Source organism: Apus apus, chromosome 6 (genome assembly GCF_020740795.1).
Source record: "Apus apus isolate bApuApu2 chromosome 6, bApuApu2.pri.cur, whole genome shotgun sequence".
NCBI classification, from domain to species: Eukaryota; Metazoa; Chordata; class Aves; order Apodiformes; family Apodidae; genus Apus; species Apus apus.
Genome location: NC_067287.1, coordinates 32,990,481 through 33,010,355, shown reverse-complemented (window position 1 = coordinate 33,010,355; position 19,875 = coordinate 32,990,481). Strand labels below are relative to the sequence as shown.

General features: G+C 41.8%; 1 protein-coding gene across 6 annotated transcripts in view; it reads left to right on the top strand.

The window, feature by feature from the left end:
- Positions 1-413: 413 nt before the first annotated feature.
- Positions 414-19,875, top strand: part of GULP1 (GULP PTB domain containing engulfment adaptor 1) — a 145,661-nt gene continuing 126,199 nt past the window's right edge. Inside the window, exon 1 of one of the 6 annotated variants that reach the window (XM_051623323.1) lies at positions 414-432. The gene's annotated coding sequence lies outside the window, so the exon portion shown is untranslated. Of the gene's footprint in view, positions 433-1,031; positions 1,121-1,210; positions 1,241-19,875 lie in introns of those variants that run through there. The other 5 variants (XM_051623317.1, XM_051623318.1, XM_051623321.1 and 2 more) reach the window with 5 other exon arrangements.

Genomic DNA, 19,875 nt, shown 5'->3' with positions numbered 1-19,875 from the left:
TATCGTGGCAGAAAGCCACTAGGAATAAAAGTAGTGTGATGGACATAAATTCCTTGTCTTTCTATAGGTAATACATTGTCACTAACGTGCCTTTTCTGTGCCCGTCATAAAAATATATTGACCTACTGTGTTCTGGTGTTTCTAAACCACATTTTAGCTGGGATTGTGTGCCACAGACACGACATACCTTTGAAGCCAATGAAGTTACGTATCTGTACCCTACCAAATACCTCTATTATTCACTGTAGATGTAGCCAAGACCTATGCAAGTGTCTCCCTTAACGTTTTTTCTTCAGTGTTTCCCTGAGGAAAGCTGACCTCCCAATTTGCACTCCTCACTCTCTCAACTACAGCCTACTCTCCAGCATTATTTTCCCTACCCTTTCTTTGCTTAATCAGACTTCCCTGAAGACAGAACTTACTTAAAATGAGGTGAGGCGTGCACATCCTTTAGTTAGCTGCCCTGAGGGGCTTGCTCCCCTCTGCTCGGAGACTGCTCTCGCCGAACGTCCGCCTTGAGCCGAGGGGCAGGCAGGCTGCCACGGGGCGGGGGGCACAGCCCAAACCGCAGGGGCTGTTCCTGGGTCCGACTCGGCTCCTGCAGCCCCGGGGCAGCCCCCCCCCCCTCCCCCCGGGTCGTGTCGCTGCCACCAGCGACGGCGCCACCGGCGGCCGCTCCACGGATCCCTGAGGCGCCCGCCCGGCCCCTCGGCTGCCGCCGCCTCGCGCGGCCGCGTGCGCCCCCCAACCGCCCCCGCCCCGCGCGCCCCCCAACCGCCCCCGCGCCGCGCGCCCCCCAACCGCCCCCCGCCCCGCGCGCCCCCCAACCGCCCCCGCGCCGCGCGCCCCCCAACCGCCCCCCGCCCCGCGCGCCCCCCAACCGCCCCCCGCCCCGCGCGCCCCCCAACCGCCGCCCTCGGCTGCCGGTCGGGAGGCAGGGGGAGCCCGGGAGCAGCGCCGGCCCGACCGGCCCGGCGGGCAGCCAGCCCGGCAGGCAGGCGGGGTTGTCCGCCCGCCGTGACGTCAGGAAACTTTCTTGGCGGCTGAAGCGGGAGCGGCCGGAGCTGGCGCCGTGAGCCGGCGCGGCGGGGCAGCGGGCCGGCCTCCACCAGCGCGGTAGGTACGCGGCGCTCCGCGCTGTGTGCGGGGCGGGGCGCGGAGCGGAGGCGGCGGCGGCTTCTCGCCGTCCCTTCCGGGGGCGCGGGCAGGCGGGGACGGGCGCAGCCCCGCGGGTCTCCAGGTGCGGTTGGCGAGCGGCAGCGGGGAAGCAGCTCCGGGCGCCTGTTGAGCTTCGCGGCGGCAGCGCTGCCCTGGGAGTAGCCGCTGCCCGGGGCTGGAAACTTGGCGGCCGGTGGCGGAGCCGGCGGGGCGGGCGAGCCGGGACCGGCACGGCGGGGTGGGGCGGCCGGGGGTGGGTAGCGGGAGTAACGGGGATTGTTGGGGCAGCCGCGCCCGCCGATCGGGGCTTGTCTGCCGGGCAGGTCTCACCTGCGGGAAGCGGCGGTACCGGCCCGGCCCGCAGCGCCGGTGCGCGTGCGGTGCGAAACTCGGGGGCAGCGGTCTTGTTCCCGAACTTCCATACCGCAAGGACTCGGGGATTTTCGACATGAGAGATGCCGTAGTTCACGGTTGTTTGTGGTTGTTTATTTTAATTTATTATTTTTATTCAAGTAACTGAAAATGATGAAACGCCTTTCATTTTTTAGTCCCCCCCCTCCTCTTCTCGGTCAGTACAGTCAAGCCATTATCTGAGGCAAGGTTTTGTTTTTCTGCTGAGGGCTGAGCTGTGGCAGCCCGGCGGTGCTGGGAGGCGAGCCCAGCTCGGCGTTGGGGCTGATGAACGCACAGTTGTTTTACAAGGGAGGATCTTCGCCTCCTGGACAAACCCAAACCACCAAGTTAATTTTAACTCCGTGGAGCAGCCGGGTGTTGGGAGGGTGGAGGGCTGGAGATGTTCTTCGGATCATCACGCGAATAGAAAGCTGAAATCTGAGCAAGGACTGCAGCCTTCGGCTAGAAGTCGGGCGAGATTCAGGGAGAAATTCTCAGTTTAAGGGGGTCTGAAAGTACTGCGGTAGTTCTCTGGAGGAATATGGAAAAGTATGTTGCTCGTTCAGTTTCGCCATCCTTGGCCTTTATTGAAGGGCACCGAGAGTCAACCAAAGGCTCGTAAAGGTTAATCGTTTTCTTCTTACAGGGCAATTTGCCCCCTTCCAAAGTATTGATTTTTTGGGGTCTTTTTTGAATGCAAGACAGTAATTACATTTCTAGTTTAAATCATGTACTCTCACTTTTTAAATATTTGCTTCCTACGGTTGCATTGCAGCTGCAAGCTTTTAAAAAACTCATGTAGACATAATCAAAAAGATGTTAAAAAAAAGATAAACTGGAAAGTAAGCTGTACTTCATGGTGGTTATGAAGGTGTTTTGAGTGTGTGTAGATACATATAAAATGTCTGCTGAGTATAAACAAGCATCCATTTTTACATTTTATGTGAATAACTCTGAACCTGTTATTTTAGAAATACTGAGTATTCAATCACAGGAGGGTTTTTTTGTGATCTTTCTTGCCCTGCATGTTAGATTAACTTATAACTTCACTTGTACCTTTCAATTGTTGTAGTGTTAAGTAATAGTTCAGAGCTTCAAACCTTTGTCACTTGTGGTGATAATCCAAGTAAGAAAAAATAATTCACCTGAGGGAAAAAAAATACTTTTTCAGAGGTCAGGCTTCTATTTCTGTGTCCCATTTCAAAATGAACAGAAAAGTTTGCCTCAAGTACCGGTTTGCTTGTTTGATTTGGTGTTTTTGTTGGGTACCACCTCTGATTGGAGATTATTTACATGCACTCAGGGAAAGGAGCAACAAAATAGTGAGGAAAAAAAGGTGATAATTTTTTTATTATTAGCCTTACGCTTTTTGGTATGCATTTTATTTTGGACTGTATGGGTGTGTTAGTAATTATAGGCCTCCTTAAAGGCATGCATTTATGTGAAGAGGCTGAATTATGAGTGATTATGGATTACCAGCCTAGGAATTATGGCACAGTCTTGAAAGATGCAAGGGAGAGGTTCAGTTTGTGCGTTTAACGAAGCTATAGTGGCAGGAAACTGGTGAGAAGAGACTGGAAATAAGCAGAAACAAGTACAAATCAGGTTACCGTAGAAGTAAGGATGACTGTCTTAAGTGTGATCTTGCTAGTGTTGGGTATGTCTTGTGAGTGATGACTACAGACAGGAAAATTACTTTGATACCAGAAAAAAGGAAACAATACTAGATTGCAGCAGTGAACTGAAACTCTGGTGTTCCTCGTAAAGTACTTTAAATCACAGGGGAGAGCACAAAACTCGTAGTAGAGGACCAAAACAGAGGAAGATGTAGTTAATGAGAGTGAACAATGAGAGTGGTTATTACACAAACTAACTGTTGGTATTGCCTCTTTAGTCTTTGGCAACAACTTTATAATCTTTTTGAGGTCTTTATAGAGTCTGAAGATCATGCATCTACTATTCTGCATAACAGTCACCTGATGTGATCTTTCAGAATTTCCTCTACAAGCTCATTCAAGTAAATTGTTAGTCTCTTGCCTGTAGACAAGAGTACATCTTGTGGTTCAATAGCAGTGTGGCTGCCTGAGTGTATTCATACAAAGTTTGTAAATGTTACTGGATGCTCAAAAAATTGTAATCAAAGCCCAGAGAGTTGTGATGAAAGGAGTTAAATCCAGTTGGTGGCAGGTAACCGGTGGTGTTCCCCAGGGCTCAGTTTTGAGGCCAGTTGTGTTTAGTATCTTTATCAATGGTCTGGATGAGGGGATCAGGTGCACCCTCAGTAGTTTTGTAGGTTATACTAAGATGGGAGGGAGTGTAGATCTGCCTGAGGGTAGGAGGACTTTACAGTGGGATCTGGACAGGCTGGATTGATGGGCCAGTGTCAATTGTATGAAATTTAACAAGGCCTTGTGCTTTGTCCTGCACTTGGATCACGACAACCCCATGCAATGCTATGCGTCTGGGGAAGAGTGTCTGGAAAGCTGCCAAGCAGAAAAGGGCCTGGGGGTTGTGTTCGACAGCCAGCTGAACATGAGCCAGCAGTGTGCCCAGGTGGCCAAGAAAGCCAGCAGCATCCTGGCTTGTATCAGAGAGTGTGGCCAGCAGGAGTAGGGAAGTAATTGTGCCCTTGTACTCGGCATTGGTGAGGCTGCACCTCAAATCCTGGGGTCAGTTTTGGGCCTTCCACTACAAGAAAGACATTGAGGTGCTGGAGCAAGTCCAGAGAAGGGCAGCCAAGCTGGTGAAGGGTCTAGAGCACGTCTCATGAGAAGCAGCTGAGGAAATCGGGATTCTTTGGTCTGAAGAGGAGGAGGCTGAGGGGAGACCTCATCACTCTCTACAGCTGCCTGAAAGGAAGTTGTAGTGAGGTGGGTGTTGGCCACTTCTCCAGAGTAATTGGTGATCAGATGAGAGGGAATGGCCTCAAGTTGTGCCAAGGGAGGTTTAGGTTGGATATTAGAAGCAAGTTCTTTGCTGAAAGGGTTATTTAAACACTGGAACAGGTGGCCCAGGGAAGTGCTTGAATCACATTCCCTGGAGGTGTTAAAAAAATGTGTAGGTGTGGCATTTTGGGACACAGTTTAGTTGGCATGGTGGTGTGGGGTTGATGGTTGGACTTATTGATCTTAGAGGTCTTTTCCAATCTCGGTGATTCTGTGACTTATCTGTGAAGCTTGAGAGGACAAATACAATAAACTGGCCATTTGTATTATTATATAATGCATTTTTCTCAAGATAATACCTCAAGAGCAATATTGCTTGAAGATGTCATAAGAAAATAATTGGAACTACCACATGAAATAATTTAAGGCTAACTTCAGCTTGAACTGGGGAAATAAAATAGATTGAAAAGAGAACAAAAAAATGAGCTACCATATCCTTGAATTGTTGATGTATCAAATATGACTTGTGACAGGATTCTAATTCTGTCAGTTTTTTCAAGAGAGGAAGTAGAGAGTACTGAGAGCTGAAAATTCCACCAGGTTCACTTCACAAAAATTGTTGATCCCTTAGAATTTTCAGTTATTGCCAAGAGTGAAATGTGTGGCAGAGGCTGAGGCTGTGTTTTGAGTAAACTGGCTCTTAAGACAAAAACCTGTGATTTAAATGACTTGTTACAGAAGAATGTGCTAATTGGGCACAAACATTCCTCCCATCCCCTCTTTTGCCTTACTGTAATCTAAGTTTTGAAAGGATAAGCGCCTTTAGACAAGCAGGTTGTATCCCAGAAAAGAGCAAACACTCTGTTCCAACACACAGTGCCTCTGCATAGCTAGGTAACAGCGTTCTATTTTGTTGTCTTACTTTCAATATGTAGTATCAATAGATACATTGGTCAGTATCCTTGTTCTCAATGAAAGTCATTTCCTCACTACTATCTCCAGAATCCCTGAGATCAGAACCCTGGCTTTTTTCTTGCGGTTAGCCTCACAACCTCACTGTCACTGCTTCACTGAAGATGCCTCAAGACTGAAATGCTACATCAAATAGTTTTGTGGATTTGCTGTTGTGGGATAGTCAACTATTTCCATTTAATATGTAGCTTTAATCTGGGTTTACCCTCTTTGCCTGTGGTGGCTATGAGCAGGAGGAACGAGCTATTACATTTACTCAATTACTTGACATTTTGTGGTCTGTCCTCCAGGCCTATACCTGTGACCTGGCAGGAAGGGCATAATGCAGTAATAACATTACAGTGAGTTATTGCCGACCCTTTAAGTCTTAGACATGCAAGTGTAGACATCTCTGCCGTTTCATTTGCCCAGGGGCACTGAAAGAACTCTGGGAATGGTCAGTAGTAGCTCTTAAAAATTCTTTCTACCTAGGCTCCAGCTCGACCTTATCTACTAAGCAGAAGGTCATCTGAAGTGCCTCCTTTGGCTGTATCACTTGAAAACATGTTTGTTACAATTAACTGAACATCAAGGCAAGGAAGTGATGTTACCACAAGGATTTTTATCCAGAATTTCAGTAGATTATTTATCCAGCTGGAACCTCGTAATGAATTCCCAAGAAAGAATTTGCACTTTCAATCCACCTCCCCCTCTGCCAGCTTAAGCAGATGTTCTAATCACCAAGCTAAGAGGGTGCTCTGGATTAAAATATTATCATTTCCTTGGGTTGAAAAGATTTTTTTTTTTTTTTAGGTGTAGTTACATATTAGGCAAAGAAAGAATGTAGAATTTTGTAGCCCAATGAAGCAGGCATTCCTGTAGAAGACACAAGACCTGAGTTTCCAACAGCCAGAAAAGTAGTAAGGTTTCTCGGGAGCAAGAAGCAGAACTCAGGCTTTGTAATGCTTATTGTTTCATAAAGGCTACTTGATAATGTGGCAAAGAGCTCCTGGAAAACCCTTAGGGTAAGATACTGGATTTCTTTAATTTCTGCAGAATTCCTCTCTATTTTGAAGGGAAGGCATTGAGAAATTCTGTGTATTTTAATTCCTGAGTTTGACCTACTCAGCTTAGTGTATCCTGTATATTCTACACACTTTGTTAGTACTGCATGTGTTTTATGTTTAACTGCAGACTTGCATATTCAGGTTTTATTCTGAGAATTCAGCTGGGTTTTTTCCATTTTCCATCTCCCTTGCAGTTCTAAAGATTAAGAAACATCTGTGTGGCCTAGCAGTTTTCAGTTTATTCTGTCAGTGATATCTGATCAACACCATTGCCTTGTGTGAGCTTGCACAAGAGTAAACAATGCTCTTAATAACGCCATGGTTGGAGCAGAGACTGCAGCTTGGCTCATTCTTAGTTTTTTTAGTTCTGTGGAACTAAGAATTTGTTGGAAAAATTTGGTTTTTTGTCACCAGGAAGTAGAACCTTAATCTGTGGAAATTCTTTAGACGTTCCTGTGCTGTAGAGAGATGCTTACCAGTGCAAGTAAATAATGCTCTTAATTTGAAAATCATATGACTTTTAAGACAGATTTTCTGGCATTCAGCAGTGTCTGATGGCTGTTTGTAGCATGCTAGCATGCTGTATTGCTTTAGTGGAGTGCAGTGTATGTGGGGACTCCAGCACTTGGAAATAGGTGTGGATAGAGGAGCTTAATCTGCAAGGTGCTTCCATATTTTTATAATCCCTAAAATAACATGAAGTCTTTAAAATGCCATTCAAATTCTTACTTACTATTTTTAGATAAAACATTTTCATTTTTTTGAGGACTACTGGATTTTCTGAAATTAATCAGGATCATTAATGTGATTTATTTTTTTCCCCCGTTCTTTCTCAGCTCTCTCCTGTACTTTTAATAGGGCAATCTGGACAAAGGCAAAATGTGGTAACAGTCCTGACTGCTACCTACTGTGAATTGTAATAGACTATTTTCATTTTTTGTCCTTTTAAATGCAGATGTTACATCTGTATTTCCTTCTAGGCAGGATGGGTCATTAGGAACTGAAACATTATGCTTAAACTTTCCAGGTGATCTAGGACACTGTCAATTGGTGTAGCCCTTAATTTTTATTTTTTTTTCTTTCAAAGCTCTCAGCACCTTGTGCAAAATCAAACTTGGTTTGCACTTGATGAAAGGCTGGGATAAGGCTGCTGCTGCCATTGGGAAAGGAGGCAGGAAGGGAGGTGCTTCCCCTTTCTCACCTCAGTCTTGCAAATCTCCTTGTGGCAGAACCTCCTGGAGCTGGTTTCTTCACAGCCACAGTCTGAGCCATCTGGGCTTTTGCAGGTAGCTGCTTTGCTATTGCTGGCAGTTTCTTTATGCAGCCATGTATATTGTTTTGCCAATGCAATAAGGTACTCCTAATACTCTTCAATATATTTTCTCTTTTGTCAGATTGAAATCTGTTGTGCGTGTGTGTTTACATCTTTTAAAGAAGAGATCTCTTGAGGCAACAGCATTTTATCTCTTAATCTGGTGTGAAATCTTCTGGAAAGTGTAACAGAAGTGAGGTAATGAGCCTTGATTAAGGCCGGTTTTCCCCATAAAAAAGGATCTTTTGTGCAATCACATCTCAAAATATTGCTCAGAACAGCAGCCATCTTCGCGTGCCAATTACATTAGGAGTTGTTTAAAAAAGTTCGGTGTGTTCTCAAACCTATTTTCTTAAAGTTTGTGCAGACCATCTTTCCAAGTGCCTTCCTGTGCAGATATGTGCTGTCCCAAGTGCTTTCTTCCTACATGCTGTGTTGGCAGCCGTATGCATTCAAAGATCATGAGTCAGGTTCCCTAGCAAAAAAATCCTGAAATAATGAGATTAAAAATAGTAGAGGTCTGTCTGTTTTGAACATTTAGGATTGTTTTCCTTAGTTAAAGCTTTGAAACTTATATTGAAAAGAGATTTTTTTTTTTTCTTACACAAGCTCAACATTTCAGGGGTTTGGTCTGCAAGAAAAACAGATCTCATGAGACTTGCCCTAAAATGATGAATGATGGCATCACTGTGTCTGAGCTTCTGCCCATACAGGCTTCAATCTTACATGTGAAAAATATTAGGTCAAAATGTTAAAACGTTTCCTTTTCGTCCCTGTTTAAATTCAGATGTAGCAGAGAGACCTTTGCAGATGATTTTAAGTGCTCATGATGGTATGCATCCATGGGTGCTGAGAGAGCTGGTGGAGCTAGGTCACCCTCCATCATCTTTGGTGAGACCTAGACAGGCTGGAGAGTTTGGTGGGGAGAAATTTAATGAAATACAACAATGGCAAGTGTAGAATCTTGCATCTGGGAAAGAACAACCCCATGTACCAGTATAGGCTGACGACTGATGTGTTGGAGAGCAGTGTAGGGGAAAGGGGCCTGGGGGTCCTGGTGGACAGAAGGATGACTATGAGCTAACAATGTGCCCTTGTGGCCAAGAAGGCCAGTGGCACCCTGGGGTGCATTAGAAAGGGTGTGGTTAGTAGGTCAAGTGAGGTTCTCCTCCCCCTTTATCCTGGTGAGTCCACATCTGGAATACTGTGTCCAGTTCTGGGCCCCTCAGTTCAAGAAGGACAGCAAACTGCTTGATAGAGTCCAGTGCAGAGCACAAAGATGATTAAGGGAGTGGAACCATCTCCCTTGTGAGGAAAGGCTGAGGGAGCTGGGCCTCTTTAGCTTGGAGAAAAGGAGACTGAGGCACGACCTCATCAATGTTTACAAATATGTTAAGGGCGAGTGTCAGGAGGACAGAGGCAGGCTTTTTTCAGTGATGTCCAGTGATAGGACAAGGGACAATGGGTACAAACTGGAACATAGGAGGTTCCACAGGAATATCAGAAAAAACTTCTTTACTGTGAGAGTGGCAGAGCCCTGGAACAGGCTGCCCAGAGAGGTTGTGGATTCTCCTTCTCTGGAGACATTCAAAACCCGCCTGGACGTGTTCCTGTGTGATGTGCTCTGGGTGAGCCTTCTCTGGCAGGGGGGTTGGACTAGAGGATCTTTGGAGGTCCCTTCCAACCCCTAAGATTCTGTGGTTCGGTGATGTGCTCATGTCCAAGTAGTTTCAATGCTAGAGCTGAAAATAGTAGCTGATAGCTACTTTTTCTTCTTTTTTCTTTCTTTTTCTTCTGCTTCCCAGTTGATAAGGTGACAGAACCATCACTTCCAAGGTAGTACATAGTGGGGGTTTCATATTGCAGGGTATGGTATGCACAAGTCATACTTATTTTAGAGTAATTGTAGTTAAAATAACATGAGAAAACCTGTTGAAACAAAGCAGTAAGTAACAGTGAAGAAGTGAAGCCTATATGGTATGCTATGTTGCTGAATCTTTAGTTGGGACAGAAAATAGTAGCAGGGGACTATGTTTGAGAGACTAACCCCCACCATTGTGCCCCTTAATCTGTTTCACATGTGTAAGCTTTAAAACAGTGTAGTGTGGATTTGTAAATACAAGGATGTTTAACATCTGATATTAGTACAATCTTTTTCATCATTCAAGCAACCTAAAAATCACATTACTAATTTTGGAAGTTATATGTTGTAGTAATGTTCAGTTTATCGTCTTGAAGAAATAGGCTTAGGATGGAAGAAATACTTTTCCAACAGATTTTGCAGCTGGAGCTGTTACTAATTCTCTTATCTTTCTGTGCCATACAGTAATTGCACTTAATTGTTTGCTTCTGCTGTGTTTTGTGGTGTGAAATGCAGTATGTCAACACTGTCAAACTGCAGCATTAGTGTGTATAATGCTAGTGTTCTTGAAAGAGATCATTTACAGATTTCAGCGAACTGGCGGAAACTGCATATGTGTGACTACCAAGCAGTGCTTCATATGTTTTCTTGTAATCAAAGTTTGTAGTTGTTTAGTCTCATTAATAGGTTGCTCTTTACTCAGTTATTTGTGTAGTGTCTCTTACTGGCAAGGTAAAGGCAACAGATGAATGGGACTGGGCCAAAGCCCATTGCTGAGAAAGCAGGATGTAAAGAATGTAACATTTTCTTACACAGCCACTTAAAATCATTGGGCATTTCATTAAATTGCTTTCTATCCTTATAATTTAGAATGGCTCTCCAAAGTTGAGTCTACTTTCTTGTAAAAACACATTAGGGTTTTTTTTTGAAGACGGAAGGAACTCACCTAGAAGCTTTCCAACTTGAAATATAATTCTACAGCCTCCTCTCCCATCTCATGCTGTGATGGGAGCTCTGTTTCTGGCTTAATCGCCACAGGTTTGAGATCATACTTAAGAAACCAGCCAGTATGGGAGAGAGCACTTGGAAACTTTACAGTTCTCATCTTCAGTTCTCAAAAGACTATTGCTTTTGTACTGAAAGATGGCAGAGACTGCAAGCTGTGTTTTAACCTCGCCATGTTGACTTGCAGTCTAATATGTTTGTTGCAAATAGTCTATCATTGACAGCAAGTGTGAGCTAGAAAAGCATATGAGCTACTTACTGTTTTTGCTTTCAAAATTAAATGCTTCTCTCAGAGGTCTCAGTTTCATTCTTATGTTTTCTATCTGAGGATACTCAATGTAGGTATTAAACTACTGGACTGATTTTCTATTAGTAGTTTTCTCCAGTATGAAAATTAACTTGAATCTAGGTGATTAGCTGGTGTTTCAGCCATGTAGTAGCCAATAATGTGCTTGCATTGGTATTATCTACAACTGTCAGTACAGTTATGTTGTCTGTGGTCAGCAGCTCGTTTTTACTGGTTTTGACTGGGGTGAGATAACTGATGGCTTGATGACACACACGACAAATCTGCAGACATGGAAAAATTTGCAGTGAGCACAGTCTACATAGGTATCACAGTGATGTCAGGAAACTGAAGGGCAGTTGGCAGCACTGTTGATTGTTTCTCTTAGGAAAGTGCTACTGTTTGCTTTGTGCATGGCAAAAACGATTTTACTGCACAAGTGACCTTGCTGCTGCAGGGAAGGAGGGTATCTATATCACAGTAGGCAAAGATAGTTTGCTGTGCTTTTGGGTAACTGCATTAGTGCTCAGTGTTCTGTATGATGAATGTTTACCTTGCAGTCTTGCACAAATGCAGCAGGGAATGGCTGGTCATCATCCACAACAGTTGTCATGCTGTTTGGATTTTCTCTTTTGTTGTGTGGTCTTCTAAGGGGAAAAAGAAGAAACAATAATATACTGCCATGGTGCCATGCTTCCTGTAGCTATGCATTAAAAATAGGTAATTAGGAAATAAGGGATTATATAGGAAATTCTATATGGGCATTTTTTATTTGATGGCGAGCATAGCACATTCATGCTAATAAACTTACTTCCTCTTGCTCCCAGTATAACAAATAGCCTTCATCAGTCTTCAAAATGTAGAATAATTTGTGAAATGAAATCTGAAACCAGCCTCAGATTCAGGAAAGATTGACATGCTTTACGGAACAATTTGCAGACACGTACATAAAGACTTAAGTTTGTTTGTCCCAAGCTTGAGCCTAACAGGATAAAGAATATCCTAAGAGAAAATGTTTTGTTGAACTAGGATGCATTTCCAAAATGTCTGTCTTTATATGAATTTTACTCCCATATTAGTCTGGTTTGTTTACTTTTAAATTCCCAGATTTCTTAAATGAAGCAGCAATATAGTCATGTAGATCTCTAAAGAAAGAACTGTTGTCACTAAAAACTAATTAAAATAGATGCAACATCATTTATTTACATATTTTATTCAAAGCCAGATGAAGAAAATGATAGAGCTCATACAAATGAGAGAGGGTATTGTGCGGGGAAAGTGAGTCACTTTCAGGTGCTAACAGATGAGACTGTTGTTGAAGTGGAACATCCTTTTGCTGGCCAAGGTGATCATTTAAAATGGAGTAGAAAGCTTTTTCCTGTGGATGCTCTCTTTTTGGGAAGACTGTTTTTCATATACACCCTGTATCCAGATGTCTTTGCTGGTTACTGATTCTCTGGCATTTCCTCATCTGTGCTACTTGTTGCCTGAACCTTAATTTCTTTCCAAACCCCACTCCTGGAGTAATCTGGGATACCTCAAAAAAAAGTTCAGTATCAGAACAGTCATCATCAAAGCTCTTGGCATCCAGAAGACAGAACCAGGTCATATTTTGATGACTTACGGATATTGTGCTTTATTATGTAGCTTTTTTCTTAGTATTACTGGAGGATATCCTGAGTTTTTATAATTTTAAGGCTCATGAAGAATTCCCAAATAAGATTTTCTTCTCCTTTCCATTTAACAGTTGCATTTCTTTTGTAGCATTGTTAGACTTGATGAGGATCTAGGAACTTTTTCAGTAGTGAGTGAGAAAAATAAACAAAAGCTGAGGAATGGAAGAGATTTTTGGTTTAAGTGTAATTTAAATCCTTCTAGCCCTTAACTGTGGTTTCCCTCCCCTTCATGCATACCTTTTCCTTCCTTTTTGCTTGTGCCTTTTCTTCTCTTACCCTTGCACCCTCAAAAAAAAAAAAAAAAGGCAATTCTATTACGCCTTTCTCAGACAACTTTGTGGGATATGCCTAGGTGTCCTTCTTGGAAAGAGCCTGAAGGGAAGGCTTTCAACTGTGTAAAATACGCAGAACAGTACATACGCATATAGTCAGAAAAGCTAACGATTCTGCTGCAGCCCTTTATGAGCCTCTGACTCAGAGAATTATCTGTGTTATGACCCTGTGTGCTTTTTGATTTGTGTTTCCAAGTTTTTTGAGATTGTAACTGAGCAGTGGTTAAAAGGTATGAAGAAATGGACCATAAAATAGATGTGTAGTGAAAGATATATAAAAGCCTACTTAATAAGATTAGTGGAATATATTTGAGGTGTGTTATGTTACTGGCATACCCATTACTGCTTAAACACTGAAATAACCTTTGTTATTTAAACCAAATCAATTCCATTTGCTAGGTCATCTGGAAGTTACTTTTGCTGAACAAAGTTCTTAGTTGCTTAGCCAAATGGCCAACTACTGAAGAATATTCCTTGACAGTAAAGAGCATACTAAAATGCTAAAGATCTCAGTGCTGAAAAAATAAGTGGTTGGCTGGAAAGAATTGCTTTGAATAGTTTGAAGTCATTATGGCGAATTGTGTCAGATGCTCTTAAAGAATATTTATTTACTGTGGTTTTTCTTGTGCTTGTTGCGAGGCATGTGTATTTCTGAGTAATTTGATCGGTTTGTTTATGGTCTAAATACTTAGCTCCCACCCCCCCAGACAGCAGTATTCAGTGGTATATTGTGTTCAGATGTTTTTTAGAAGACATACAAGTGCTTGTGCAAGATAACATGAAGTGTATTGCTTCTTAGTTAGCACACTTCTTTTGATTCTTGACATATTTTGGCAGATTTCTGAAACTTGCATTTCATATGTACCTAAGAACATTTCATCAGGTAAGATCTTTGAAGCAGATGTTTCAGCTCAAAGATTTATTTGTAACATGTCTGGAGAAGGCAATTTATTGACTGTACTCTCAGTCCCTTACTCTGTGGAGGGGTGAACAATAGAGAGTGAGCTCTCTGCTCTCTCCTGTCTTGTTCCTTATCTGGAAATGTGTTAGGTATTCGTCTGAGTCTGCCGTGGCATTTAGATGTTGGCAACAACACTGTTGAAATGGTGGTTGGAGCCTTTCTCTATCCATCCTTTGGCATCTTTTTCCTCCTCTAAACTCTTTTCTTTGGGTACTGGCTCAGGTATTTACAATATGGCATTTGGAACTGGATAAAGCATGACCAAGAATTGGGAGGTGGGAGAAGCAGGTCCATGCATGTTCGGTCTGATTGTGGAACAAGTGTAATATATAATCAAGTTGCTTTTTGAAGTAGATAGAAGCTAAGCTGTAAACTGTGGTTCAGAGCATACGGGTTTCTTCACTGCTAGCAGTGTAGTTCATCACTGACATGACCAGAGCAGATTCATCCATGTAAGCATAGACTCCAGCTGGCATTCATTGATGCAGTTTTATACTCATCAAGGCACAGAGACTTTAACAAGTGAGGATATACAGTGCTGTATGGTAGAAAAACATAGAGCTTATTACTATACCCAGTTTATTCTTCTTGGTCATAAATTCAGGTTCCTGGAAGTGTCTGTTAGGGAGGTTTGTTTGCTTTCCTTCTGAGCTCTATCAGAAAAAACACAAGCTTTTTTTCTTTTCTCTTACTGTCTTTAAAAATGGAGAATGCATTAAATTCTGCTTACAACAGGACACTTATTTTGTCCATTAAATAATAATAGAAAATTAACAAGTTGAGAATCTTGTTTCTTTGTGGTATTTTTTAAATGCAGACTTCCTTCATTGCCCCTGGTAACGGCTTAAAGTGAGGTTGATGGTTTTCACCAGCAATGTGCCCTTGTGGCCAGGAAGGCCAGTGGCATCTTGAGGTGCATTAGAAAGGGTGTGGTTAGTAGGTTAAGGGAGGTTCTCCTCCCCCTCTGTTCTGCCTTGGTGAGGCTACATCTGGAATATTGTGTCCAGTCTGGGCCCCTCAATTCAAGCAGGACAAGGAACTGCTTGAAAGAGTCCAGTGCAGAGCCACAAAGATGATTAAGGGAGTGAAACATCTTTCTCATGAGGCAAGGCTGAGGGACCTGGGTCTCTTTAGCTTGGAGGAGACTGAGGGGCGACCTTATCAATGTTTACAAATATGTTAAGGGCGAGTGTCAGGAGGACAGAGCCAGGCTTTTTACAGTGATGTCCAGTGATAGGACAAGGGACAATGGGTACAAACTGGAACATAGGAGGTTCCACAGGAATATTAGAAAAAACTTCTTTACTGTGAGAGTGACAGAGCCCTGGAACAGGCTGCCCAGAGAGGTTGTGGGTTCTCCTTCTCTGGAGACATACAAAACCTGCCTGTACACGTTCCTGTGTGATGTGCTCTGGGTGGTCCTTCTCTGGCAGGAGGGTTGGACCAGGTGATCTTTGGAGGTCCCTTCCAACCCCTAAGATTCTGTGATTCTGTTTCCGTATTTCCACACTTTGTTACTAATGTAACCTTTTATGACTTACTGAAAAGAAGTATTCTGTATTCAGTGTTCTTTCCATGGCAAAAAAAGCAAGAATTTCTTAATCTAACCTTCATGGTATTATGCATTTCATCATGTTAACCATCATGCTGACTGTCCACTGTGTAGATTGAATTTCATGGCACAAAATGTGTATTTCTATGGGAATCTAATTATAGCTGTAGTGTTAATTTCATTTTCTGTGTGCTTACGCTTGTCCATGTTAATCAGAAGTACTTGGAAGTGTCTGAAGGTAATTTGCAGAGTTTTGGTCCCAGATTTCATACGTTTATAAGAGATTAGGGATGTTTTTTATTTAAGACTACTTTCCCATGGTACTACATGGGAATTAGGTGAATACCAGTCTCTGTCGAACAGGAGCTAATATTCTTAGTGTCACTGTTGAACAGATCAGCTGAGGGTGTGTACCATTATGTAAACTATTGCCATGTAGACTGGATTCACGGGCTGTAGACTAGATCTGTAGGCTGATAGCTTTTGAGGCTAGAGCCAAAAATGCTGTGGTTCTGGCTTTTCCAGTGACTGTTGTGGTGGCTCCCTCACTCACACCCAGTTAAAACATGCTAGAGCGGAAGATACAGTTGTAACTTCGAATTTCCACTATTGTAAGTTTTATCATAACACAAACCAGAACATGCCAGTGCTTAATTGCCTTTTGGAAGGTCTTTTTACAGTTGAAGTTGTTATTGCTGCTTGAATAGAGAAGGATTCTGGTGCTTAAGGGGATGGTTGGTCTTGGAAGTGAAGGCAGATGATTAAAACTGATTATTTTCAAACTAGTCTCTGGTGGAATTGGGCTTGCACAGAGTGGTACTAGTTTTTCTTTTGCCTCTTTCCCTAGCAATGATTTTGGAACTTTTTCACCTGCTTCAATCATTTTCTTGATGCATTTTGCAAATCTGATGAGGGGTTTGAAAAGTGAGATTGATGTTAGTGTCCCTGTAGAAGACATGCAGCTGTCTGCAGAATGATGCAGCAGAAACAGTGGATTCGTGCTCATCACATGAAGTCTGCTGACTCTTCGTGTCAGTTACCTGTTGTAAAACCCATGATGAAAATATCTTTTTCTTGCTCTTAAAAATATATCCATTAAGCCCTGTCATAACAGATGAAACCCTTCTAGTACTTTATTTTGGTGTGTCGTTACAGGTGCATAACTTTGTGAAATTTAATGTCATTCTTAATCATGCTCATGCGGATCAATCAGTCATTTTTATTCTTTATTATTTCTTTTTTTATCACATTCTGGTTTTTTGAAATTTCATTGTAGCCCTGCTCAGTCTGCTTTTTGGTAGGCAAATCTTTCTTTCATAATTAATTGTGCTTTAGCAGAACTGGCATGACACATCTGATATATGTACAGTGTATATGAGTTTCCTTGTTTTGCTGAAGTCTCTTCAGTGTTCCAGGTTTTTGGGGGTGAGCAGTAAATCAAAGAGCTTGCCCATTTTACTGTGGGAGTTCTCAGTTTATTGCAGATACCTTTTACGGGTGTGAAGAGTTTCTGTGCATTCCATATGCTCCCAGAATTTGTGTTTGTTTATTTTTTTCTTGTAAATTCCTTCAAAAGCCTGTATGGCTTTAAAACTGGATAGTATGTCTAGTAGTTCTGTGCATTTTTTTTAAGGAAAAGTATATGATTCCTGTTGGGCTTGTTATTTTTCAGATGTCATTTCAATATTCTTCAGTCAGCAGTGTCCTAAATGACCCTTTTTTCTACATGCATAAGATTGAGACTTGCCAGGGTTTTTCCTTGTATTTACTTTTGTGATATTGTGTAGCTTCATTTGCTTTAGTGCTCTTGAGAAACGAAATCAGAAATGAGTGTTGTTGGAAATCTTGTGCTTTGCCTCTGCCTTCTGTTTTCCCCTTGCAAGCAGCTATGTAGTAACGTCTTTCTAGAGGCTTTGAAGGTTATATTAAATGAAAGAATTTTAGGATCTTCTATCTTTTACTGGGAAGCTTTCCAGGGTTGCTTCATCAACTGTGCTTGTTCATTTGGTAGCTTTTCTATATATTCTGTTGCTTATTGTTTGGTACTTGTTAATTTTTTTCTCTGCTTGGAGGGATTTTTTCCTTCATGTGTTCCTTCTTAATTACATACAATTTTAAAGCATTAAATTTTCATGTTATGTGATTTCTTCAGTTGCCTGTTTCAGCTGCTGAGTTTTGTGGGTGTGTGTTTTGTTTTGTTTTAGTATATTCTCCGTTATTCCCTCCATACCTTTATTTCTCCACCACGTTCTTGTTAACCTTTGCAAATACAAGACTTGGTCACTGATTCTTACAGTCCTCCTAGCTAATTTCTACAGCTTGGTATCACTGTAGTGTTTTTCTTGCATTGGAACTGTATGCATGTCTTCCTGCATCTTCTAGTTTGCTTACAGAAGTTTGTGTTAACTTAATTGATGAAATCAGGAATTCAAAATATGAAGCAACATTGGATACGCTGGTCATTATGCATGATCTGTATCTGTGATTCCTTGGGAGAAAACAAGGAATAGGTGACACTGGATTAATTTTCTCTCTCTTTTAAGGTTTGGTTTTTTTTTTATAGCAATGCCATTGTGTTGCCATTGCATCCTTCATTAAAATTGCACTCAGACCTGCCATTTCAGTCTCTACTGCGTTTTGTTAATACACTTTTCCTGTGACCATTCTGTGACACTCCACTTCCCCAGTTTTCTAAACTGATTTTTAAGATATTATGCAGATTGTAGATGATGATAAGAATCTACTAAAGCCTCTTGGGTTTAGTATGATCTGGTGTTCTTCTCTGGATCAAAAGATTAATCCCATTCAAAATTGTTTTCCCTTCATCTGCTGCATTGCAATGATGTCATGTAACAGGACGTTTTTAACCTCCTGTGATTTTTTTTTTTATATTTAATATGTTTTACAAAGGAGGCTTTTCCTATTATTGTTCTCTTGTCTTCTGTGATGAGAAAGACAAATGTCCTGAAGAAAAGCTATGTATAGTTCTATCTGGAATAAACTACTCATCTAAGTAATGAGTAGGACTTTTAGATGTAAGTGTGATAATACCACAAGTTTCAGCAAACCTTTCTAAACGTTGATGGTAACTATTAGGGGCAATATGCTTCAAGTATGTTTTTTCCGCTTTTTAAGTTCCCAGAGAAAACAACCATTCAAGTAAAAAGAAATCTATCGTGTAGGCTTCTGTCATAGCAATAATTCTAGGGTTTGGTTCTATTTGTGGTTTTTTTGGTACAGTGAATGCAATATGGTAATCCTGATGCCCTGGACTTTGAAATAGTAGTATCATACTTTTACTGTCAGAACTGGTAGTGCAGTGTCCTGCTGCTTTTCCAGTCCCAAAATACACATTGTGTGTGGTGATATCTGTCAAAGGAGAATACATGGGATTCTACAGAGCTCTGAATTGAAAGTGTAGAGAACACAAAGAAAGGTCTCCTTGTGGTGCAAGAAAGATTTAAAAACAACCCGTAGTTTTGAGTGCACTAGTGAACAAATGAGATGTTTTGCTGTGGCAAGCTGGGAAACTGGTGACAGATAAAAGTTTTTTCCTTGAAGAATCATGCACCTGCATCTGTTTAGTCCATAGGTTAAGTTATTGACAAAGCTTCAGTTTACTGTTTGGAAACAAAATATTTTGAACTCTGCATATAATGTCCTATAAGGGCAGATGACACAAGTTAGTGATTACCATTAATATATACCCAGGGCTGTTTTTTGGTTTTGTTTTTAGGGGTTTTTTTAATGTGCCACATTTATCTTTTAGAGCACAGATTTGCTTCTTTCTGCATAGGATCAAAATATATGAAGCACCTCAGGGACACGTGCTAGGAAGTAGGACTAGCATGTTTTACTCTATCTAGCACAAAATCTCCCCACCTCCTCAGTAACTTAAATGAAGAGCTCTAGATACCTTTTATCAGTGTGACTAGCTGAGCTCTGTATTATTGTCAAAAGCATTTCAATTAAAATGTAGACACCTTTGAAGTTATGCAAGGTGTCTATTCCTACGTACATGTCAATATTTCTACTTCATATTGATTTAATACTTGGTCACCTTGATCTTGACTACTTTTATAAGGAATACTTGTTAGTTATGATGAGCAGTTTATTTCATTTACTTAGTTTGAACTAGCCCAAAGGAGCCAGATTCCAAAGGACACTGAGAACCCCTCTCACTGAAAAGCAGACACGTTAATTTTGGTACAGATCCAAAGTGCTTTGTTATATTTGTAAGCTTCAGTAAAAAACATTCAGTCCTCAAAAAGGAGAAGACTTGTTTTTATACATTCAGAATTTGCAGTCCTGTTCTATATAATCCAAGAGTAACAAGTATCTTGTCATGCTGGCTAGCAAGTACATTTATTGTGTGCAGTCCACAATAAAAAACAGGCTAACATAATTTTTAAGGGGTTATGATTCATTTAAGGAAT